Below are 26253 nucleotides of genomic sequence, written 5' to 3'. Positions count from 1 at the left end.
ATATCATTATCTACCATATATACATCATGTCCTATATATACAGCTATGTGACCTCACATATCATTATCTACTATATATACATCATGTCCTATATATACAGCTATGTGACCTCACATATCATTATCTACCATATATATATATACATCATATCCTATATATACAGCTATGTGACCTCATATATCATTATCTACCACATATATATATATACATCATGTCCTATATATACAGCTATGTGACCTCATATATCATTATCTACTATATATACACATCGTGTCCTATATATACAGCTTTGTGACCTCATATATCATTATCTACCATATATATATACATCTTGTCCTATATATACAACTATGTGACCTCATATATCATTATCTACCATATATATACATCATGTCCTATATATACAGCTATGTGACCTCATATATCATTATCTACCATATATATATACATCATATCCTATATATAGAACTATGTGACCTCACATATCATTATATACCATATATATATATATATATATACATCATGTCCTATATATACAGCTATGTGACCTCACATATCATTATCTACCATATATATATATACATCATATCCTATATATAGAACTATGTGACCTCACATATCATTATCTACCATATATATACATCATGTCCTATATATACAGCTATGTGACCTCATATATCATTATCTACCATATATATATACATCATATCCTATATATAGAACTATGTGACCTCACATATCATTATATACCATATATATATATACACATCATGTCCTATATATACAGCTATGTGACCTCATATATCATTATCTACCATATATATATATATATATACATCATGTCCTATATATACAGCTATGTGACCTCATATATCATTATATACCATATATATACATCATGTCGTATATATACAGCTATGTGACCTCATATATCATTATATACCATATATATATACATCATGTCCTATATATACAGCTATGTGACCTCACATATCATTATCTACCATATATACATCATGTCCTATATATACAGCTATGTGACCTCATATATCATTATCTACCATATATACATCATGTCCTATATATACAGCTATGTGACCTCACATATCATATACCATATATATATATACATCATATCCTATATATACAGCTATGTGACCTCATATATCATTATCTACCATATATATATACATCATGTCCTATATATACAGCTATGTGACCTCACATATCATTATCTACTATATATATACATCATGTCCTATATATACAGCTATGTGACCTCACATATCATTATCTACTATATATATTTACATCATATCCTATATATACAGCTATGTCACCTCATATATCATTATCTACCATATATATACATCATGTCCTATATATACAGCTATGTGACCTCATATATCATTATCTACTATATATACATCATATCCTATATATACAGCTGTGTGACCTCATATATCATTATCTACCATATATATATATATATATACATCATATCCTATATATACAGCTATGTGACCTCACATATCATTATCTACTATATATATATATATACATCATATCCTATATATACAGCTATGTGACCTCATATATCATTATCTACCATATATATACATCATGTCCTATATATACAGCTATGTGACCTCACATATCATTATCAACTATATATATACATCATATCCTATATATACAGCTATGTGACCTCATATATCATTATCTACCATATATATACATCATGTCCTATATATACAGCTATGTGACCTCACATATCATTATCTACCATATATACATCATATCCTATATATACAGCTATGTGACCTCATATATCATTATCTACCATATATATATATATACATCATGTCCTATATATACAGCTATGTGACCTCATATATCATTATATACCATATATATATATATATATATATATATATATATATACATCATGTCCTATATATACAGCTATGTGACCTCATATATCATTATCTACCATATATATATATATATATATATATATATATATATATACATCATATCCTATATATACAGCTATGTGACCTCATATATCATTATCTACCATATATATATATATATATATATATATATATACATCATATCCTATATATACAGCTATGTGACCTCATATATCATTATCTACCATATATATATACATCATGTCCTATATATACAGCTATGTGACCTCACATATCATTATCTACTATACAGTTAGGTCCATATATATTTGGACAGAGACAACATTTTTCTAATTTTGGTTATAGACATTACCACAATGAATTTTAAACAAAACAATTCAGATGCAGTTGAAGTTCAGACTTTCAGCTTTCATTTGAGGGGATCCACATTAAAATTGGATGAAGGGTTTAGGAGTTTCAGCTCCTTAACATGTGCCACCCTGTTTTTAAAGGGACCAAAAGTAATTGGACAATTGACTCCAAGGTTATTTCATGGACAGGTGTGGGCAATCCCTTCGTTATGTCATTCTCAATTAAGCAGATAAAAGGTCTGGAGTTGATTTGAGTTGTGGTGCTGCATTTGGAAGGTTTTGCTGTGAAGTAAACATGCGGTAAAGCAGCTCTCCATACAGGTGAAACAAGCCATCCCTAAGCTGAGAAAACAGAAAAAACCCTTCTGAGAAATTGCTAGAATATTAGGAGTGGCAAAATCTACAGTTTGGTTCATCCTGAGAAAGAAAGAAAGCACTGGTGAACTCATCAATGCAAAAAGACCTGGGCGCCCACGGAAGACAAGAGTGGTGGATGATCGCAGAATAATCTCCATGGTGAAGAGAAACCCCTTCACAACAGCCGACCAAGTGACCACCACTCTCCAGGAGGTCGGCGTATCAATATCCAAATCTACCATAAAGAGAAGACTGCATGAAAGTAACTACAGAGGGTTCACTGCACGGTGCAGCCACTCATAAGCATCAAGAAGAAAAAGGCTAAAAACATCTAAAAAAGCCGCACAGTTCTAGAAGAACATTCTATGGAGAGATGGAACCAAGATCAACCTCTACCAGAATGATGGAAAGAGAAAAGTATGGTGAAGGCGTGGTACAGCTCATGATCCAAAGCATACCACATCATCTGTAACACCCGGCGGAGGCAGTGTGATGGCGCGGGCATGCATAAACCCGGCGGAGGCAGTGTGATGGCGCAGGCATGCATGGCTGCCAGTGGCACTGGGTCACTAGTGTTTATTGATGATGTGACACAGGAATGAATTCTGAGGTCTTCAGAGCCGCCATACTGTGTGCTCAGATCCAGCCAAATGCAGCCAAACTGATTGGTCGTCGTTTCATACTACAGATGGACAATGACCCAAAACATAAAGCCAAAGCAACCCAGGAGTTTATTAAAGCAAAGAAGTGGAATATTCTGGAATGGCCAAGTCGGTCACCTGATCTCAACCCAATTGAGCAGCATTTCATTTGTTAAAGACTAAACTTCAGACAGAAAGGCCACAAACAAACAGCAACTGAAAACCACCGCAGTGAAGGCAGAGCATCAAAAAGGAGGAAACACAGCGTCTGGTGATGTCAATGAGTTCAAGACTTCAGGCAGTCATTGCCAACAAAGGGTTTTCAACCAAGTACTAAAAATGAACATTTTATTTAAAATTATTGAATCTGTCCAATTACTTTTGGTCCCTTTAAAAACTGGGTGGCACATGTTAAAGAGCTGAAACTCCTAAACCCTTCATCCAATTTTAATGTGGATCCCCTCAAATGAAAGCTGAAACTCTGAACTTCACCTGCATCTGAATTGTTTTGCTTAAAATTCATTGTGGTAATGTCTATAACCAAAATTAGAAAAATGTTGTCTCTGTCCAAATATATATGGACCTAACTGTATATACATCATATCCTATATATACAGCTATGTGACCTCATACATCATTATCTACTATATATATATACATCATATCCTATATATACAGCTATGTGACCTCACATATCATTATCTTCCATATGTATATACATCATGTATATCCTATGTGATAAAGATTTAATTGTTTTGTTTTTGTTTTTTGGTGGATGGTATTTGATTTCAGTGATCCATTGAGCCCTGAGATCTTAAACACATTTGATAATTAGTTTTCCAGGTGATTCTAAATAAAGGAAAACTACTTAAAAATGATGTTCCACATTATTAAACCCTTTCTGACCTCGGACGGGATAGTACGTCCGAGGTCAGATCCCCTGCTTTGATGTGGGCTCTGGCGGTGAGCCCGCATCAAAGCCGGGACATGTCAGCTGTTTTGAACAGCTGACATGTCCTGTAATAGGCGCGGGCAGAATAGCGATCTGCCTGCACTTATTAACTAGTTAAATGCTGCTGTCAAACGCAGACAGCGGCATTTAACTACCGCTTCCAGCTGGGCGGCCGGAAATGACGGCATCGCCGACCCCCGTCACATGATCGGAGGTCGGCGATGCTTGTACCTTGTAACCATAGAGGTCCTAGAGACCTCTATGGTTACTGATCGCCGGCAGCTGTGAGCGACACCCTGTGGTCGGCGCTCACAGCACACCTGATTTTCTGCTACATAGCAGCGAACAGCAGATCGCTGCTATGTAGCAGAGCCGATCGCGTTGTGCCTGCTTCTAGCCTCCCATGGAGGCTATTGAAGCATGGCAAAAATGAAAAAAAATGTGAAAAAAATAAAAAAAATATAAAAGTTTAAATCACCCCCCTTTCGCCCCAATCAAAATAAATCAATTAAAAAAAAATCAAACCTACACATATTTGGTATCGCCGCGTTCAGAATCGCCCGATCTATCAATTAAAAAAAAGCATTAACCTGATCGCTAAACGGCGTAGCGAGAAAAAAATTCGAAACGCCAGAATTACGTTATTTTGGTCGCCGCGACATTGCATTAAAATGCAATAACGGGCGATCAAAAGAACGTATCTGCACCAAAATGCTATAATTAAAAACGTCATCTCGGCACACAAAAAATAAGCCCTCACCCGACCCCAGATCACGAAAAATGGAGATGCCACGAGTATCGGAAAATGGCACAATTTTTTTTTTTTTTTTAGCAAAGTTTGGAATTTTTTTTCACCACTTAGGTAAAAAATAACCTAGTCATGTTAGGTGTCTATGAACTCGTAATGACCTGGAGAATCATAATGGCAGGTCAGTTTTAACATTTAGTGAACCTAGCAAAAAAGTCAAACAAAAAACAAGTGTGGGACTGCACTTTTTTTGCAATTTCACCACACTTGGAATTTTTTTCCCGTTTTCTAGTACACGACATGCTAAAACCAGTGATGTCGTTCAAAAGTACAACTCGTCCCGCAAAAAATAAGCCCTCACATGACCAAATTGACGGAAAAATAAAAAAGTTATGGCTCTGGGAAGGAGGGGAGTGAAAAACGAACACGGAAAAACGAAAAATCCCAAGGTCATGAAGGGGTTAAGCAGCCACAGACTTCAAGCAATATGGGAAATAAAATTATCTCTCTGCTGCTGAAAAGCGACAAATAGTGCAATTTCCAAATAGTCTTGTTTACTAATGAGTGTCGAGCAACCCGGGATGGTCCAGATGGATGGAGTAGTGGATGGTTGGTGGATAGCCAACATGTCCCAACAAGGCTGCGACGTCAGCAAGGAGGTGGAGGAGTCACATTTTGGGCCAGAATCGCGGGGAAACAGCTGGTAGGACGCTTTAAGGTTCCTGAAGGTGTGAAAATGACCTCTGCAAAGTATTTAGAGTTTATGACGGACAACTTTCTTCCATGGTATAAAAAGCAGAAACCAGGAACAAAATCAGCTTCATGCTGACAATGCCCCATCTCATGCCTCAAAGAAACCTCTGAGTCATTGGCTGCTATGGGCATAAAAGGAGATAAACTCATGGTGCGGCCACCATCTTCCCCTGACCTCATCCCTATAGAGAACCTCTGAAGTATCATCAAACAAAAGATCTATGAGGGTGGGAGGCCGTTCACATCAAAACAGCAGCTCTGGGGGCAAAGAAATACAAGAAGAAACTCTCCAAAAACCCACAAGTTCAATGGAGGCAAGAATTGTGAAGGTGACAGCAATTGTGAAGGTGACAGCAAAGAAGGCTCCTATGTTACATGTAACTTGGCCTGTTAGGAGGTTGTGGAGGTAAATAGCTGTTTTGTTCAGTGAATGTGACCTCCTAATGCGGGAAAATTCCACAAATGAGACTTTTCAGTTCTTTATATCAAATGTATAGAAATTCTACTGTGCCTAATAATTTGGAACAGTGCATTGTGGGGTTTTATTTATTTTGGAGATTATACTGTTATCATTGGGAGGTTTCTTCAATAAAATTCCATGTATACTCTAACACAGTGTTCCCCAACTCCGGTCCTCAAGAGCCACCAACAGGTCATGTTTTCAGGATTTCCTTAGTATTGCCCAGGTGATGCAATTATCACCTGTGCAATACTAAGGAGATACTGAAAACATGACCTGTTGGTGGCTCTTGAGGACCGGAGGTGGGGAACACTGCTCTAACGGGTGATGACTTATATTAGACTGACTGTCATTTGCACCGACCATTTAGGAAAATCCGATAAAAATATCATTTGCTTAATAATTTGGAACATAGTGTATATTTAATTTGGAACATAGTGTATATACATGTGACCTCATATATCATTATCTACCATACATATACATCATAGCCTATATATACAGCTATGTGACCTCATATCATTATCTACCATATATATACATCATATCCTATATATACAGCTATGTGACCTCATACATCATTATATACCATATATATACGTCATATCCTATATATACAGCTATGTGAGCTCATACATCATTATATACCATATATATACATCATATCCTATATACAATATACAGCTGACTGCATTGCATTGACTTATTGAAATGTTGGAGATGTTCTAGAATATTGCTTTTCTTGACTCGTGAACAACGGTGAGTATGTTGAGGCCAAAAGTCCCACAACTAGCCATCTCTCTATGACTGATCACTTCTACAGCGCCCTCCACACTTTTCCCCCCAATTCTACACTGCGCCAGATGAAGAAGAAAAGTTCAACAGCACCGCTCTGGTGCCCTGCACAGTAACAGGACCTCACTTTTGTCCCTCCTATGGTAACAGTACCCACATAAGAAACATATATTACAGCTATGTGATCTCATATATCATTATATACCATATTATTATTTATTTATATAGAACCATTGATTCCATGGTGCTGTACATGAGAAGGGGTTACATACAAATTACAGATATCACTTACAGTAAACTAACAATGACGGACTGATACAGAGGGGCGAGGACCCTGCCATTGTGGGCTTACATTCTACAGGATGGTGGGGAAGGAGACAGTAGGTCAAGGGTTGCAGCAGCTCCGGTAGTGGTGGGGAAGCAGCGGGGTCAGTGCAGGCTGTAGGCTTTCCTGAAGAGGTGGGTTTTCAGGTTCTGTCTGAAGGATCCGAATGTGGTTGATAGTTGGATGTGTTGGGGCACAGAATTCCAGAGGATGGGGGGATATTCGGGAGAAGTCTTGGAGGCGGTTGGTGAGGAATGAATAAGTGTGGAGGAGAGATGGAGGTCTTGGGAGGACCGGAGATTACATGAGGGAAGATATCGGGAGATTGGTTCAGAGATATATGAGGAGACAGGTTATGGATGGCTTTGTATGTCAATATTAAAGAAGTATCGTTTCTTCTTGTGGAGATTGACATGCTAAGCATGACAAGATGAGGAGACTCAGAGCTGCAATGCTCCTCTGGTAAATATGCTAATTATACAAATTGTCTCTTCAGTGAGGAAGAGAACTAGAACTCTAGTGCCACCTATTGGAAGGTAGCAATCCTCTACAAGTCAATGTCAACCTTTTAACAAGCCTTGTCACATGACTTAGGATAATAGCCAAACCAGAATCTCAATTTGCAGACACTGTGTTTCGGGGTACTGCCCCTCATCAGTGCAAAGTGGAGATCTGGTCCTCACTCCCTGACGAAGCAACGTGTGAAACGCGCGTTGGAGTGTGGGGTTGAGGCACAGCACGCCAGCATGAGCACCGGTAAGGTTTATGGAATGCACCTTGCACTTTGTAATGCCTAAATATTGGTAGTGACTGCTATATGCACTTTGTACTTTTTGGAAAGTTTGTATGGGCTTTCATACATTTATTCACTAGAATTAATTTAATATGCCCCTAACCTTTCCTCATCGTTGCTCATGCATATATTATTTAATGAAATAAGAAGCAAGGGTATGACTGGTTATATATTGATTCACTATACTTACCGGGTTGTGTTGGGTGCATTTAACTTGGGAGTAGGGGGACGTTACTTAGACTACGGGGCGTGAGTGGCGGTGCAGGGGGTAGGGCCGGGGAAGGTGCGGCGACTGTTAGGCTAGCACCGCAGGGTGGGCCCACAAGGGCGGTGGCTGATGGGAAGCTGTCTGCGATTTGCGTCTGGGACCATGGGGGTGTTAGTGGCGCATAATTTATTGCAGCTGTGTTTGGTGCGACTGTGTGCGTGCTTGGTGCGTACATTCCTGGCTGCGGAGCGTGCTGGCTGGTCTGGTTAGACCAGTCATCACGCTCCGTAGCCGTATTCGTGGCTCTGGCCCCCGCCCGCCCGCCTCCCCGCACAGGCAACGCCGATGTGCCTGCTGGGGGGACATGGCGGGCCAGGAGTGGGCTGGCCAGAGGTCCACGGTGGTGCAGTCCTGGTGTGGCAGGGGCCGGACCAGCGCTCCGTGGTGGGTACTGGCACGGGGAGCTAGTGAGCGCTGTCTGTGATGCACCCCCCCGACCGATTTGGCGGGTTGGGGCCCCACAGACTAAAACTACATAGTGTATATCTGCTATAATATAGTGTATCTGATTATATATACATATTACCGTATATCATATATATAAGTTATAAGGGGAATATACCGTGTTTATCTTATTCTATACTATGCATGTTACCTTATAATGCATATATGCTAAAAGAAGGATACATCTGGTAAGGTAGATAGATAGTCTGTTATATACTGTACACGCAGCAGGGTACTCGCGCTGTGCCTGTGCTGGATGTCCCCCGCTGCCCCCCGGTCCTCATGAGCGGCTGGCGCGCCGCCGAGGACCCCGAGGCAGCGGGCGATCCCCTGCCTGCCCCTGCAACGCTGTATAGCTGCAGGGAGGAAGTGGGGCCGGAAGTGGGCGTGTCCCACAAGGCCTGAACTGCACTCTGGGAGGCAGGGCAGCCCGTGCAAGAGGGGGAGGCTGCCACCATGTGCGCCGGGCCCCAGACCGGGGACCGGAAGTGACCGGGGCCCGGGCGCACCCGCAGGAAGGAGCGGGCAACCGGCACCGGCGGGCAGCGGAGCCGGAAGCAAATGCCGCGACGCCCGCCGCGCCTATTTTTTGTATAATGCTTCTCGTATTCGAATTATGTGCCTCCTCCAAGTTTCTGTGTTTAGTTTTGTTTAGTGTCTTTTAACAATAAAATAATGTTTTTTATATGAATAGTGGTCTTGAATATTTTTTCAAGTAGTTTTTTTGGTTTCAGAATCTCAATTTGCAGACACTGTGTTTCTGGGTACTACCCCTCATCAGTGCAAAGTGGAGATCTGGTTTGGCCATGTGAGAGGCGTCCGACTGATATCCAAGAAGTATCGTTTCTCCTTGCGGAGATTGACATGCTAAGCTTGCCAAGATGAGGAGACTTAAAGCCGCAATGCTCTTCTGGGAAATATGCTAATTATGCAAATTGTCTCAGGTCAGTATTAGTAATTTGAACTGGATACGCTGAGGGAATGGTAACCAGTGAAGAGATTTGCAGAGGGGGGAAGCGGAGGCGTAGCGAGGAGAGAGATGAATTAGTCGGGCAGCAGAGTTAAGGATGGACTGGAGAGGTGCAAGGGTGTTAGCAGGAGGCCGCAGAAAAGGATGTTGCAGTAGTCGAGGCAGGAGATGATGGCATGCACAAGCATTTTAGTAGAGTGAAGGTTGAGGAAAGGACGGATTCTGGAGATATTTTTCTGCTGGAGGCGACAGGAGGTGGAAAGAACTTGGATGTGAAGTTTGAAGGACAGGGCAGAGTCAAGGGTTACTCCGAGGCAGCGGAAAAGCGTGATGTTGTTAATTGCGATAGATAGGTCAGGTAAGGAAGATCTATGAGATGGAGGAAAGATGATGAGTTCAGATTTGTCCACATTGAGTTTGAGGAAGTGAGAGGAGAAGAGGGAGGATAGACAATCCGGAATTCTGGACAGCAGAGAGGTGACGTCTGGACCAGAGAGATAGATCTGAGTGTCATCAGCATAAAGGTGGTACTGGAATCCATGGGACTTTATGAGTTGTCCCAAATCAAGTGTATAGATTGAGAAGAATAAGGGTCCTAATGCAGAGCCTTGGGAAACTCCAACAGTGAGAGGGTGGGATGAGGAGGTAGTGTGGGATTGGGATACGCTGAATGTGCGGTTGGAAAGGTTTGAGGAGATCCAGGATAGGACAAGGTCTTTGATGCCAAAGGAGGAGAGGATCTGTAATAGGAGGCAGTGGTTAACTGTGTCAAAAGCAGAGGACAGGTCTAGAAGGAGGAGTGTAGAGTATTGTCCGTTAGCTTTGGCTGTAAGTAGGTCGTTAGTAATTTTGGTCAGGGCTGTCTCTGTTGAGTGATGGGGCGGAAACCAGATTGTAGATTGTCAAAGAGCAAGTTAGATGAGAAGGAGGGAAGTTCAGCGTGGACGTGCTGCTCCAGGAGCTTGGAAGCGAATGGGAGCAGCGATATTGGGCGATAGCTGGACATAGCAGTTGGATTGAGGGTTGGCTTTTTAAGGATAGGCGTGATTGTGTCATGTTTGAAAGCAGAAGGGAAGGTGCCAGAAGTTAGTGATAGGTTGAAGAGGTGGGTTAGGGATGGGATAAGAGTGGCGGTGAGGTTGGGGAGGAGGTGGGATGGGGTCGAACGCACAGGTGGTGAGGTGCAATTTGGAGAGAAGACAAGCCCCCCTTCGGTGATGTTGGATAGAGAGGTTATGGGGTTTGGGCATTGGTCTGGTATACAAAGGGGTTGTGGTGGTTGAACAATGAAGAATGGCCTCGTTTGGTCGATCTTATTTTTAAAGTGTGTGGCAAAGTCCTCAGCAAAGATGAGGGAGGTTGGATGGGGCAGTGGAGGGCAGAGGAGGGGGTTAAAGGTTTTGAATAACTGTTTGGGGTTGTAGGATAGGGAAGATACAAGGGTTGAACAGTAGGCCTGTTTAGCAGAGGTGAGAGCAGATTTGAAAGCGAGTGTTGCCTGTTTGCAGTGAAGTCGTCTTGCGAATGTGTTTTCTTCCAATGCCGCTCTGCAACCCTGGAAACTTGGCGGAGATTTTTAGTGATGTTATTGAGCTAGGGTTGTCTATTGATACGTCGCACTCTGGCATGAATGAGAGGGGCAACAGTGTCAATAGCTGATGCAAGAGTGGCATTGTAGAAATATATATATACAGCTATGTGACCTCATGTATCATTATATACCATATATACATTGCTCCAAAAAATTAAGGGAACACTAAAATTCCACATCCAAATATCACTGAATAAAATATTCCAGCAGTAAAACTTTATTCATTACATAGTGGAATGTGTTGAGAACAATAAAACCTAAAAATGATCAAAGTAAATCACAACTAAGATCCCACGGAGGTCTGGAGTTAGAATGATGTTCAAGATCAAAGTGGAAAATGAAGTTACAGACTACAAGACAAGGAAAAGATGCTCAGTAGTGTGTGTGGCCTTCACAATCTCCTGGTGTACTGGCATGTCTCCTGGTAGCGCATCCAGCTCTGGACACTACGCTGACAGACAGCAAACCTTCTGGCCACAGCTCGCATTAATGTGCCATCCTGGATGAGCTGCACTATCTGAGCCACTTGTGTGGGTTGAAGAGTCTGTCTCTTGCTACCATGAGTGTGAAAGCACAACCAACATTCAAAAGTGACCAAAACATCAGCCAGAAAGCATTGGTTATGAGATGTGGTCTCACCTGCAGAACCACTCCATAATTGAGTGTGTCTTGATAATTGCCAATAATTTCAATCTGTTGTCTATTCCATTTGTTCTGTCCTCACTAAATGAGGCAGGCTCATATGTAGCTATACAGGCAGCTAAACCGCTATACCGGAGTCTAATAAGGAGACTGTGGTTGAGTCTGTGCTTTATTAAACGTAGTGGTATATTGATGCGGTGAAACTGTAAACAATGATATACATACAATCAGTGCATGGTATAGAAGAAATACATACTACACATGATGTACATTATGCATAAACATTTAGAAAGCTAATAACTGAACTTGAAGTACAACTGACTAAGCTAGGCTAATATAGAGCAGAAATTATCTACAGAAAGCATAAAGACATACCGGCAATGCAATCGCAAGGTGGTTGAAGTGCAAGCATCTTTCCTTGAAAGCAGACTGAAGGAAGTGAAGAGAAAATGGAGGGAGATGTAGGCTGAGCTACCATAATGCTTTGCAAAGGGGGAGGAGAATCAGACATGGAAAAAATAGAAAAAACAGAAATAGAAGTGTAAACATGACTCTGATCGCTAGAGGGAGCCAAAACACTACAAATAAAGGTATGAATGTATCAGTTGCTGTATAGTGGCTGACAAAACTGCAAATTATGCAAACAGATAATCAGAGGTAACAAATTAGATGGCGGAGACAGAACACTCCCCGTCTGACATCAACGGATGTCACTACTCCTTTCTTCTGAAGGCAACAATAGGACCAGTTCGGATACCGGCCTGAAAAATGTCTTAGGTTCATTCCTCTTGGTCATCCTTCAACTTTGCAGACGTTGCCGTCCTTGCTCGGGAATGTTGCGGTAACTAGACCAAGTGGCCACTGGTTCCGGTGAATTTGACAGTCTTTCACAAGAACAAGGTCACCTATGCTCGGATTAGGCTTAGTAGATTGCCATTTCGTCCGTGGCTGCAGGGTAGACAAATATTGTTTGCGCCACCTGTCCCAGAAAGTATTTGCAAGACTTTGTACCTGTCTCCATTGGTGCTTGTAGAGGTCCTTGGCGTCAAATCCTCCTGGATGGGCACTGGATAGTGCCATTTTCTGGGTAAAGAGAGTAGCTGGAGTCAATAACAAGGGCTCCTCAGGGTCGTGTTTTCTCAATACGCTACTCACTGGTATTGGAGCTTTGTTAATAAGATATTGGATTTCTGCAAAGTAGGTTTCTCTTTGAGAAGTGAGGGAGATGTGCGGTTGGAAATGGCGGACACGACGCACAAAAAAAGTTACATGTAACGTTTTTTTGTTCTGACGGTCTGCCCCAACACGACGCAACCATCGCACAACGGTTGCGACGTGTGGCAATGCGTCGCTAATGTTAGTCTATGGGGAAAAAACGCATCCTGCAGCCAACTTTGCAGGATGCGTTTTTTCACCAAAATGACGCATTGTGACATGCGTCGTACGACGCTAGTGTGAAAGTAGCCTTAGGTTGATATACTCCAAACATGGGTAGGAACCCGCTGTAACAATATATAGGTACTAAGGAATCTGATAGCGTGGGATAAAACCAGTCTGAGAGCAAAGCTGCAGTAAAAGATGTATTTAAACAAAACAGAAATGCAAACAAAACTAACACAGATATTCCTGCAATTGTAACGAGGTGCTAAGCACAATATGGTAATCACAGCACAGTGAATAGCGGGACGCGACCGCTAATATGAACCAGTCCAGCAAGGATGTGACGAGGGGGCAAACAAGACACTTGACAAGGAAGTCCAGTAGGTGATTAGTGGAAATGCACACAGTACTTAAACTTGAGAATCCAGCAGAAGTGAAGTAGAAATGCACACAGTACTTAACGAGGAAGTCCAGCAAAACTTGATCCCACGTGCACACATCACTTGTTTGTGGAAGTTCAATAATAAGCAGGTGGTGCATTGAGCATGAAGTCCTGGTGAAAGAGGATGAAGGGAAAAAGAGGGAGAACGCTATCTAAGCGTAGTAGATGAGTACAAAACTCTCCTGGTGAGAAAAGCAACACTGGAAACTTGCTCACCTGGTGTGGTTGTGCAAAGAGGCACAACACTGGGAAAAGCTTAGCAAACAAGGGAAATCCTTCCAAAGGTGTGCTGCCAGTCGCAGCAGTTCCAGAGGTGAGATGCAGCTCAAAGGGGCGAGGCAGTTGAAGCAGGGAGTTCCCCAGACCACAGGCAGAAGCTCAGGAGCCAGCAGCACAAAATACTGAAGCACAGAACACCACTTGACTCGGACTTAAATAATCAAGACAGACAGGAAGTTCCATGACAGGGTGAGATCCAAGACTCCATCTTGGATCAGGGCGAACAGGAACAAGGGAAGTCCGGAATCCTTACACCTGCATTCTTCAGAGTCTTTGAGAGTGGGAGCTAGTTCTGCGTGACAGTTTTCAAAAATATTTGACATGAAGGAGAAAAAGTGATCTTTCATCTCTGGTTTCTTTTGTAGATTACATTTGAGAGAGGAGAAACGTTGTAATGCCTGATTCCTATTGCTTGGTAGACATGGTCTGTGGGTTTTGAAGGGAAGAGGTGCGACCCAGCTGTTGGTCCCATCTTTAACAACTCCCTTGTCCATTATCTCTAAGAACAACTTGTCCTCTACCAACATTGCCACTTGGCTGTCCTGCTTAGTTCTCTGGAAGACTGTGCACCCTAACTGATCCTCATAGCTTCCTGACACTATACTGCTGTCGTGAGTAAAGTCTATTAAATGATTAGGCAGTTGGATGCTGTGCGGCAGTTCCCTGACATGGAACTCATTGTTACAAGGTTGAAACAGAGATGGTCGTACTTTCTCCAATATATTTGTCAGCATGCTTGTCACAGAAGATGGGGCGTGCATGCGTCCCAAGTAGGGTTGAGCGAAACGGATCGGTCATTTTCATAAGTCGCCGACTTTTGGCAAAGTCGGGTTTCATGAAACCCGACCCAATCCCTGTGTGGGGTCAGCCACGCGAATGAAGGTGGACGCAGAGTGTGGGCAGTGTGATGACATAGGTCCTGGTCCCCACCATCTTAGAGAAGGGCATGGCAGTGATTGGCTTGCTTTCTGCGGCGTCACAGGGGCTATAAAGGGGCGTGCACGCCGACCGCCATCTTACTACTGCCAATGTGAGCATAGGGAGAGGTTGCTGCCGCTTCGTCAGAAGCAGGGATAGCGTTAGGCAGGGAATGCCAATCTTTATCTCCCCTTTTTTATTTTTTATGGGAGACTAGTGAATAAATCAGGCCCACTGTATTACAGTATATTTTCTGTGGCAGAAAATGACTGAAAGATACCACAGACAGGACTGGCGCAGATGCACTGATTTGCCAATATTTATCTCCCCTTTTTTATTTTTTAAGGGAGACTAGTGAATAAATCTGGCCCACTGTATTACAGTATAGTTTCTGTGGCAGAAAGTGGCTTGAAGATATATATTAAAAAAAAGGGACTGTACTACAATTACTATCTCCCTACAGTAATCTCAGAAAAGTATGGCAGGCAGCAATAAAAAGGACTGCTGCACACAAAAGTGTGGACAAACAAACAAGTTAGTGGTGCAGAAAGGAGCAACAGGATTTGTGCTTTGAAAAAAGCAGTTGGTTTGCACAGCGGCGTACAAATAGCAATGCAGCTATCAGGGAGCCTTCTAGGGCAGCCCAATAAGCTACAGAGCTGATGAAGAAAAATCTAACCTCCACTGTCCCTGCTAAGAAAAGGTGGTGTTGGACAGTGGAAATCGCTACAGCACAAGCGGTTTGGGGGAGGAACTGTTTTTGTATTCTGATGACAACCCTTTTCTGTCTGATGTGTTCTGGTATGGTAGATACATAGATGATTCGCTCCTTATCTGGAGTGGTAATGTATCTGCCATACCAGAGCTTCTGAGCTACTTTAATTCAAATGCGCTCAATCTTCGTTTTACATGCAGTACTGATCCCCATATGATTGCATTTTTGGATCTTGCACTATGTGGCACTGTTGATGAGACCATCACCACTTCTACGTATTACAAACCTCTATCTGGTAACAGCATTTTACATGCTTCTAGTAGCCACCCAAGTCACACTATTAAGTCAATACCAGTAGGTGAATTAAATAGAATCACCAGAAATTGTAGTGATGCTGTGGCTTTAAAACAAGAGATAGATACATGTTGTGTAAAGTTAAAAAAGAGGGGATATCCTAATTGGTCGCTAAATAGGGCTAGGAAAATTGTTCAAAAGAAAAAATGATGTGATATGATAAGACCAAAAGAAAAAAATAGTAGCAATACTGAGAATCAAAAAGTGATTTGCTCTATTCAATATAGCCCTCAATACAACAATATTAAATCATTGATTCTTAAAAATATTCCCATTCTGTATGAAGATGAGACACTTTCTACCATTTTGTCGTCAGGGTGTCAGGTAGTAGCAAAAAAAGCCACCACTCTTTCAGATACTCTTTCTCCTAGTTTTTTCAGCTCAGTTAACCCATTGTGCACTTGGTTACATTCCAGTGGTTTTTATCGCTGTGGTGCTTCTAGATGCAGGACGTGTGTCCATTCTAACACTGCACATTTTTTCTACGACAGTGAAGATAAACAACAATATAAAATACAACAGTTCATTAATTGTAGTAGTAAAAATGTAATTTACATGATTAAATGTATAGAATGTAATTTAAGTTATATAGGATGCACCACAAGAATGCTCAAAACTCGCATTTCTGAACATATTACAGATATTATTACTTCTGTTAATGATAATCGATCTATGTCATTTGCATGTAAGCACTTTATTACCTGTCATCAGAGGAGCACGGCATCTCTGCGAGTCGTCGGCATTGAGAAACTTAAACTATCAGCGAGAGGGGGAGATTTCAAGAGACGTTTAATGACCCATGAAGCATACTGGATGTTCTGCCTGAATACCTGCTACCCTGCAGGTCTGAATGCGCGGAGAGAGATCATGTTCCACTACTGAATTGCAACTATAATATGTATTATGTTTTTCTTGCGTTTTTCTTTCTTTCTTTATTTTGTTGTAAGTTGTTTAAGTTATTCTTTGTTTTTTTGTTAATATAAGATTTTTAACCAGATGATTTGCTCTGTTTATCATGTGATCGACAGAGTAATTCTCATTGGTGACAGCTGGTATTTAACCTTGCTGCCACATGTATGTAGTAGCTTTGAGAAAGAACATACCATTGTTCGAAACGCGTAGCTTGCTACTCTTCACTATGTAATTTATTGGATTGGACTGGACTTTGCCTTTTATCCTGAATAAATTTGTAAGTTTTTGGAAGCTGGATTTTTTTCTATTTTTTTGGATTGCTTGCTCACGTGATGACTACACTTTATCCGTGCTTCCTCACAACACATGCCGACAGGTGAGCTGGTATATATTTTTTTCTTTTTTCACTTTTAGAACCCTTTTTGAATACTGGTACCACATTTGCTATGCGCCAGTCCTGCGGAACAGACCCCGTCGCTATAGAGTTCCTGAATATAAGAAATAATGGTTTGTCTATTACATTACTTAGTTCTCTTAGTACTCGTGGGTGTATGCAATCCGGACCCAGAGATTTATGTATTTTAGTCTTATTTAAGCAGTTTTGCACCTCTTCTTGGGTTAGATTAATGACCCCTAACATAGGGTTTTCTTTGTCTCTTGGCATTTCACCGAGTATTTCCATACCGTGGAGGAGAAGATGTTTAAAATTGTCATGAAGTGGGGGTGTTTGGTTGCCCCCAGTTCTTCGTCAGAGATTTATTTATATCCCACTTCCCGATTCCGGTTTGGAACGTGCAGCTCTCTGGCGCCTCCCTTAACCCCAGGTCAGTCAGGGAACTGCATCTAGGGTAATTAGTCACCAGAAAGGCTGCCTTGCTATGTATTGGCTATTGGGCACACTGCTGTGAGGGCGATATAACTACTCCCACTCAGGCGGGAAATATAATTATCAACGTCATCTGTCGCTGCCAGTTTCCCCAAAAGCTCAGGACACTCTGCTGCCACCAGCTCGACTAATAGTGGGTCAGGAGCCAGCCATTTACTTCAGAGGATGTTGGAGGTACATTTTAGAGCAAGGAAAATGAAACTAGTAAATATTATAGCTTTTACTCCTAAAAGAAATAGGCAGTGTTTACAAAAGACTAAAAATATATTACAAAAATGAGACAAATACAATAAGGACACAACAATTACAAAATAAAAGGGATTAAAAATGAAAACACTAACAGTTCTCTCATATCAAGGTTGCCATGTGGTGTGAGAGGGCGACACATCACAATGCATCAAAACAGATTGCAGAGCATCTGTTAGCTGACTTCCTGAGCAAAAGCTACTCCTAAAATGAGGTTCCATATTTTCCACCCTCTGCTTGTGACATCACTAAGGGGCTGGATACGCCCCCCTTGCAAAGATGTAGAAAACCTTCCATTAAACAGAACTCGAGGTGGGAACCTCGTAGAAGGACACCAAAACTATCATTCTCCCGAGCATGAGATGGGTGTTCATTTGAGTCCAAACATGAAGTAGGTGTATGACCTGGTTAAGCAGAAATCCATCTCTTATTCTGCTGGTGTTGTAGCTTAAAAAAGCCACTGTGTGATGGCTCTGCTGGGGCACATTTATAAAAATGTAAGATTCATACCTCTATCAATAATCTGTGACATTATACGGGGTTGGCCATTTATATGGATACACCTAAATAAAATGGGAATGGTTGGTTGATATCAACTTCCTGTTTGTGGCACATTAGTATATGGGAGGGGGATCACTTTTCAAGATGGGTGGTGACCATGGCGACCATTTTGATGTCGGCCATTTTGGATCCAACTTTATTTTTTTCAATGGGAAGAGGGTCATGTGACACATCAGACTTATTGAGAATTTCACAAGAAAAACAATGGTGTTCTTTGTTTTTAACGTAACTTTCTTTCATGAGTTATTTCCAAGTTTATGACCACTTATAAAATGTGTTCAAAATGCTGCCCATTGTGTTGGATTGTCAATGCAACCCTCTTCTCCCACTCTTGACACACTGATAACACCTCAAAAGAAATGCTAGCACAGGCTTCCAGTATCCGTTGTTTCAGATGCTGCACATCTCATAACCCTGGTCTCTCACCCTAGTTGTAAATCACTGCCTCTCACAGAACACCGCAACTGTTGTCTTTTTAAAATATATGTATACTGTATATATATATATGTATATACATATACGGTACAATTTTCTCTTATTGTTCGTAGTGTGTCTGTGTTTTAACACATCTCGTAACCCTAAGTTGTGTGTCTGCAGAAGCGCTTTGTGTTTAGACCAGCAAATGAAGTGGAAAGTTCCGGAAGTGTATTGGGACAAGACATTCTTCCTATTTCCTGACAAATATATTCGCTTTTTCCTCATCATCTACAACCATTCTTTCATCACAATTTTTTAAGAGGCATACATTTTCAGTTTTGATTCTTTTACTATTGATATAGTTGAAGAACAGTTTGGGATTAGTTTTAGGGTACCGTCACACTAAGCGACGCTGCAGCGATACCGACAACGATGTCGATCGCTGCAGCGTCGCTGTTTGGTCGCTGGAGAGCTGTCACACAGACAGCTCTCCAGCGACCAACGATCCCGAGGTCCCCGGCAACCAGGGTAAACATCGGGTAACTAAGCGCAGGGCCGCGCTTAGTAACCCGATGTTTACCCTGGTTACCAGCGTAAACGTTAAAAAACAAACACTACATACTTACCTTCAGCTGTCTGTCCTCCGGCGCTCTGCTTTCCTCTGCACTGTCAGCGCCGGTCAGCCGGAAAGCAGAGCGGTGACGTCACCGCTGTGCTTTCCGGCTGGCCGGCGCTGACACAGGATGCAGGAGGAGTGCAGAGAAGCACAGCGGCTTATACTCGGCTTATACTCGAGTCACGGTAGCGGTGGGGTCGGCGGGTGAGGGGGAGAGGGCGCTGAGGCATACTTACCTAGTCCCAGCGATCCTGGCGCTCCCCGCCTGTCCCACGGTCTTCGGTGCTGCAGCTCTTCCCCTGTTCAGCGGTCACGTGGGACCGCTCATTAGAGAAATGAATAGGCGGCTCCACCTCCCATAGGGGTGGAGCCACCTATTCATTTCTCTAATCAGCGGTAACGGTGACCGCTGATAGAGGAAGAGGCTGCGGCACCGAAGACCACGTGACGGGCAGGGGCAGCGTCAGGACCGCCAGGACTAGGTAAGTATTTTATATTCACCTGTCCGCGTTCCAGCCGCCGGGCGTCGCTCCATCTTCCCGGCGTCTCTGCGCTCCGACTGTTCAGGTCAGAGGGCGCGATGACGCATATAGTGTGCGCGGCGCCCTCTGCCTGATAAGTCAGTGCGGAGAGATGCCGGGACGAGACGCCAGGAGCTGCAAGCAAGAGAGGTGAGTATGGCATTTTTTTTTTTATTGCAGCAGCAGCAATGGCAGAACTTTCTATGGCACAGCTATGGGGCAGTACTGAACGGCACAAAGCACTATATGGCAGCTATGGGGCAATACTGAACGGCACACAGCACTATATGGCAGCTATGGGGCAGTACTGAACGGCACACAGCACTATATGGCAGCTATGGGGCAGTACTGAACGGCACACAGCACTATATGGCAGCTATGGGGCAGTACTGAACGACACACAGCACTATATGGCAGCTATGGGGCAATACTGAACGGCACACAGCACTATATGGCAGCTATGGGGCAGTACTGAACGGCACACAGCACTATATGGCAGCTATGGGGCAGTACTGAACGGCACACAGCACTAAATGGCAGCTAGGGGGCAGTACTGAATGGCACACAGCACTATATGGCAGCTATGGGGCAGTACTGAACGGCACACAGCACTATATGGCAGCTATGGGGCAGTACTGAACGGCACACAGCACTATATGGCAGCTATGGGGCAGTACTGAACGGCACACAGCACTATATGGCAGCTATGGGGCAATAATGAACGGTGCAGAGCACTATATGGCACATCTATGGGGCAATAATGAACGGTGCAGAGCACTATATGGCACAGCTTTATATGGCACATCTATGGGGCAATGATGAACGGTGCAGAGCACTATATGGCAGAGCTTTCTATGGCACATCTATGGGGCAATAATGAACAGTATGGAGCATTATATATAGCACAGCTTTATATGGAGCATCTTATGGGGCAAAAATGAACGGTATGGAGCATCTATTTTTATTTTTGAAGTTTACCAGTAGCTGCTGCATTTCCTACCCTAGGCTTATACTCGAGTCATAAGTTTTCCCAGTTTTTTGTGGCAAAATTAAGGGGTCGGCTTATACTCGGGTCGGCTTATACTCGAGTATATACGGTAGTTTTTTAGATAAAGTATTTTTCTCCCTATAGTTTTTTAGAGCTTCAATGGTGCCATCCTGCTTTAGTAGTGCAAATGCTTTCTTTTTACTGTTAATTGCCTGTCTTACTTCTTTGTTTAGCCACATTGGGTTTTTCCTATTTCTAGTCCTTTTATTCCCACAAGGTATAAACCGCTTACAGTGCCTATTTAAGATGTTCTTAAACATTTTCCATTTATTATCTGTATTCTTATTTATGAGGACATTGTCCCAGTCAACCAGATTAAGGGCATCTCTAAGCTGGTCAAACTTTGCCTTCCTAAAGTTCAGTGTTTTTGTGATTCCCTGACAAGTCCCCCTAGTGAAAGACAGGTGAAACTGTACAATATTGTGGTCGCTATTTCCTAGATGCCCGACCACCTGCAGATTTGTTATTCTGTCAGGTCTATTAGATAGTATTAGGTCTAAAAGTGCTGCTCCTCTGGTTGGATTCTGCACCAATTGTGAAAGATAATTTTTCTTGGTTATTAGCAGAAACCTGTTGCCTTTATGGGTTTTACAGGTCTCTGTTTCCCAGTTAATATCCGGGTAGTTAAAGTCCCCCATAACCAGGACCTCATTATGGGTTGCAGCTTCATCTATCTGCTTTAGAAGTAGACTTTCCATGATTTCTGTTGTATTTGGGGGTTTGTAACAGACCCCAATGAGAATTTTGTTACCATTTTTCCCTCCATGAATTTCGACCCATATGGACTCGATATCATAGTAACATAGTAACATAGTTAGTAAGGCCGAAAAAAGACATTTGTCCATCCAGTTCAGCCTATATTCCATCATAATAAATCCCCAGATCTACGTCCTTCTACAGAACCTAATAATTGTATGATACAATATTGTTCTGCTCCAGGAAGACATCCAGGCCTCTCTTGAACCCCTCGACTGAGTTCGCCATCACCACCTCCTCAGGCAAGCAATTCCAGATTCTCACTGCCCTAACAGTAAAGAATCCTCTTCTATGTTGGTGGAAAAACCTTCTCTCCTCCAGACGCAAAGAATGCCCCCTTGTGCCCGTCACCTTCCTTGGTATAAACAGATCCTCAGCGAGATATTTGTATTGTCCCCTTATATACTTATACATGGTTATTAGATCGCCCCTCAGTCGTCTTTTTTCTAGACTAAATAATCCTAATTTCGCTAATCTATCTGGGTATTGTAGTTCTCCCATCCCCTTTATTAATTTTGTTGCCCTCCTTTGTACTCTCTCTAGTTCCATTATATCCTTCCTGAGCACCGGTGCCCAAAACTGGACACAGTACTCCATGTGCGGTCTAACTAGGGATTTGTACAGAGGCAGTATAATGCTCTCATCATGTGTATCCAGACCTCTTTTAATGCACCCCATGATCCTGTTTGCCTTGGCAGCTGCTGCCTGGCACTGGCTGCTCCAGGTAAGTTTATCATTAACTAGGATCCCCAAGTCCTTCTCCCTGTCAGATTTACCCAGTGGTTTCCCGTTCAGTGTGTAATGGTGATATTGATTCCCTCTTCCCATGTGTATAACCTTACATTTATCATTGTTAAACCTCATCTGCCACCTTTCAGACCAAGTTTCCAACTTATCCAGATCCATCTGTAGCAGAATACTATCTTCTCTTGTATTAACTGCTTTACATAGTTTTGTATCATCTGCAAATATCGATATTTTACTGTGTAAACCTTCTACCAGATCATTAATGAATATGTTGAAGAGAACAGGTCCCAATACTGACCCCTGCGGTACCCCACTGGTCACAGCGACCCAGTTAGAGACTATACCATTTATAACCACCCTCTGCTTTCTATCACTAAGCCAGTTACTAACCCATTTACACACATTTTCCCCCAGACCAAGCATTCTCATTTTGTGTACCAACCTCTTGTGCGGCACGGTATCAAACGCTTTGGAAAAATCGAGATATACCACGTCCAATGACTCACCGTGGTCCAGTCTATAGCTTACCTCTTCATAAAAACTGATTAGATTGGTTTGACAGGAGCGATTTCTCATAAACCCATGCTGATATGGAGTTAAACAGTTATTCTCATTGAGATAATCCAGAATAACATCCCTCAGAAACCCTTCAAATATTTTACCAACAATAGAGGTTAGACTTACTGGCCTATAATTTCCAGGTTCACTTTTAGAGCCCTTTTTGAATATTGGCACCACATTTGCTATGCGCCAGTCCTGCGGAACAGACCCTGTCGCTATAGAGTCCCTAAAAATAAGAAATAATGGTTTATCTATTACATTACTTAGTTCTCTTAGTACTCGTGGGTGTATGCCATCCGGACCTGGAGATTTATCTATTTTAATCTTATTTAGCCGGTTTCGCACCTCTTCTTGGGTTAGATTGGTGACTCTTAATATAGGGTTTTCATTGTTTCTTGGGATTTCACCTAGCATTTCTTTTTCCACCGTGAATACTGTGGAGAAGAAGGTGTTTAATATGTTAGCTTTTTCCTCGTCATCTACAACCATTCTTTCCTCACTATTTTTTAAGGGGCCTACATTTTCAGTTTTTATTCTTTTACTATTGATATAGTTGAAGAACAGTTTGGGATTAGTTTTACTCTCCTTAGCAATGTGCTTCTCTGTTTCCTTTTTGGCAGCTTTAATTAGTTTTTTAGATAAAGTATTTTTCTCCCTATAGTTTTTTAGAGCTTCAGTGGTGCCATCCTGCTTTAGTAGTGCAAATGCTTTCTTTTTACTGTTAATTGCCTGCCTTACTTCTTTGTTTAGCCACATTGGGTTTTTCCTATTTCTAGTCCTTTTATTCCCACAAGGTATAAACCGCTTACACTGCCTATTTAGGATGTTCTTAAACATTTCCCATTTATTATCTGTATTCTCATTTCTGAGGATATTGTCCCAGTCTACCAGATTAAGGGCATCTCTAAGCTGTTCAAACTTTGCCTTCCTAAAGTTCAATGTTTTTGTGACTCCCTGACAAGTCCCCCTAGTGAAAGACAGGTGAAACTGCACAATATTGTGGTCGCTATTTCCTAAATGCCCAACCACCTGCAGATTTGTTATTCTGTCAGGTCTATTAGATAGTATTAGGTCTAAAAGTGCTGCTCCTCTGGTTGGATTCTGCACCAATTGTGAAAGATAATTTTTCTTGGTTATTAGCAGAAACCTGTTGCCTTTATGGGTTTCACAGGTTTCTGTTTCCCAGTTAATATCCGGGTAGTTAAAGTCCCCCATAACCAGGACCTCATTATGGGTTGCAGCTTCATCTATCTGCTTTAGAAGTAGACTTTCCATGGTTTCTGTTATATTTGGGGGTTTGTAACAGACCCCAATGAGAATTTTGTTACCATTTTTCCCTCCATGAATTTCAACCCATATGGACTCGACATCCTCATTCCCTTCGCTAATATCCTCCCTTAAAGTGGACTTTAGACAAGACTTTACATAGAGACAAACCCCTCCTCCTCTCCGATTTTTACGATCCTTTCTAAACAGACTGTAACCCTGTAAGTTAACTGCCCAGTCATAGCTTTCATCTAACCATGTCTCGGTTATTCCCACTATGTCAAAGGTACCTGTAGATATTTCTGCTTCTAGTTCTTCCATCTTGTTTGTCAGGCTTCTGGCGTTTGCGAGCATGCAGTTTAGAGGATTTTGTTTTGTTCCAATCTCCTCACTGTGGATTGTTTTAGAAATGTTCTTACCTCCCTTCTGAGTATGTTTTCCTGGGTCGTCTTTGTTCGAGTCTAATGTTTTTCTTCCCGTCCCCTCTTCTTCTAGTTTAACGCCCTCCTGATGAGTGTAGCGAGTCTTCTGGCGAATGTGTGTTTCCCAGGTTTGTTGAGGTGTAGTCCGTCTCTGGCGAGGAGTCCATCGTACAAGTAATTCACACCGTGGTCCAGGAATCCGAATCCTTGTTGTCTGCACCATCGTCTTAGCCAGTTGTTTGCATCAAGGATCCTGTTCCATCTCCTGGTGCCATGCCCATCTACTGGAAGGATAGAAGAAAAAACTACCTGTGCATCCAGTTCCTTTACTTTCTTCCCCAACTCTTCAAAGTCCTTGCAGATTGTCGGTAGGTCCTTCCTTGCCGTGTCATTGGTGCCAACATGTATCAGAAGAAATGGGTGGACGTCCTTGGAGCTGAAGAGCTTTGGTATCCTATCGGTCACATCCTTGATCATCGCACCTGGAAGGCAGCATACTTCTCTTGCAGTTATGTCCGGTCTGCAGATGGCTGCTTCTGTGCCTCTCAGTAGTGAGTCTCCCACCACCACCACTCTTCGTTGCTTCTTGGCTGTACTTTTTGCTGTCACTTGTTGCTGTGTGCCCTTTTCTTTTTTGCTTGCTGGTATTGCTTCATTCTTAGGTGTGCCATCTTCGTCCTCTACAAAGATTTGATATCGGTTCTTCAGTTGTGTGGTTGGTGATTTCTCCATGGTCTTCTTGCTTCTTTTGGTCACATGCTTCCACTCATCTGCTTTTGGAGGTTCTCTGACACTTTTTGCACCTTCTGTGACCAGTAGAGATGCTTCTGTTCTGTCTAGAAAGTCTTCATTCTCTTTGATGAGTTTCAAAGTTGCTATTCTTTCTTCCAGACCCCGCACCTTTTCTTCTAAAAGGGCCACTAGTCTACACTTCTGACAGGTGAAATTGGATTCTTCTTCTGGTCGATCTGTGAACATGTAGCACATGCTGCAGCTCACCATGTAGGTTGTCACATCTGCCATGTTGCTCCTAGATCCTGCTGACTTGCTGTGTGTTTTCCTTCTTGTGTAATCTACTCAGCCAAGCTCTCTTGCAATAATGTCCTACAGGCAAAAATTCTTACGGCGCGCGGTTTGGTGATGCTTTCGAAGCAGCTGGTCCCGGCTGTACCCAACGATC

At 42.3% G+C, this 26253-nt stretch overlaps 1 protein-coding gene across 2 annotated transcripts in view; it reads left to right on the top strand.

Moving 5' to 3' along the window:
* LOC138638955 (zinc finger protein 79-like) overlaps nt 1-26253 on the top strand; it is a 92647-nt gene that overhangs the window by 24516 nt on the left and 41878 nt on the right. Inside the window, exon 2 of one of the 2 annotated variants that reach the window (XM_069728720.1) lies at nt 9558-9767. The exons of the other annotated variant lie outside the window; for it this stretch is intronic. The gene's annotated coding sequence lies outside the window, so the exon portion shown is untranslated. The remainder of the gene's footprint in view (nt 1-9557; nt 9768-26253) is intronic. 2 annotated transcript variants of the gene reach the window in all.

The sequence above is a fragment of the Ranitomeya imitator genome, chromosome 5 (genome assembly GCF_032444005.1).
Source record: "Ranitomeya imitator isolate aRanImi1 chromosome 5, aRanImi1.pri, whole genome shotgun sequence".
In the NCBI taxonomy this organism is placed as follows: domain Eukaryota; kingdom Metazoa; phylum Chordata; class Amphibia; order Anura; family Dendrobatidae; genus Ranitomeya; species Ranitomeya imitator.
The sequence above is the reverse complement of the archived record's forward strand: the minus strand, read 5'-3'. Positions and strand labels throughout refer to the sequence as shown.